Source organism: Phaethon lepturus, unplaced genomic scaffold (genome assembly GCF_000687285.1).
Source record: "Phaethon lepturus isolate BGI_N335 unplaced genomic scaffold, ASM68728v1 scaffold33750, whole genome shotgun sequence".
Lineage (NCBI taxonomy): Eukaryota > Metazoa > Chordata > Aves > Phaethontiformes > Phaethontidae > Phaethon > Phaethon lepturus.
In genome coordinates, this window is record NW_010513124.1 from 6,756 (window position 1) to 7,228 (window position 473).

Consider the following 473-nt stretch of genomic DNA (forward strand, 5'->3'; position numbering starts at 1 on the left):
GTTCCCGAGGAGGCAGATATCCGAGCAGCCTCCCGGCTTGCCGAACTGATCTGGCTCGCAGGCATGGCTCCTCACTGCAACACAGAGCGCAGGCTGCAGCAGCCAGGGGCAACCAGAGCAGCACAGAGATGCCCTGCCCAGCTGGAGGTCCGTGCTGGCCAGGAAGCACGGGCAGGCAGGGCACACCAGTCTGCAACCGCAGGGATGCGGAATGGTCTCATGGATGCTGCCGGCCAGACCATGGCTCTTGGGGCTTTAGCGGGGGCCCTTCCCTCTGGAGCTCCTGGCCGGTTAGCCAGGGGCTAAGTGTTGCACAGGACAGGCAATGCAGAGAGGGGAAGGACCTGTCCAAGATGAAGGATCACTGCAGAGCAGAAACCGGCATGGCATATCCCAGCACACTGCCACAGCCACTGGGCCACGCTGCCTCCATCTTGCCAGCCATCCCTCACAAGCCATGGCAGGAGCGGGGC

General features: G+C 63.6%; 1 protein-coding gene across 1 annotated transcript in view; it reads right to left on the minus strand.

Annotated features, from left to right (window-relative positions):
- Window positions 1-473, minus strand: part of LOC104622492 (low-density lipoprotein receptor-related protein 1-like) — a gene marked incomplete at both ends in the record, with an annotated part of 8,828 nt that overhangs the window by 4,955 nt on the left and 3,400 nt on the right. The window lies entirely within an intron of this gene.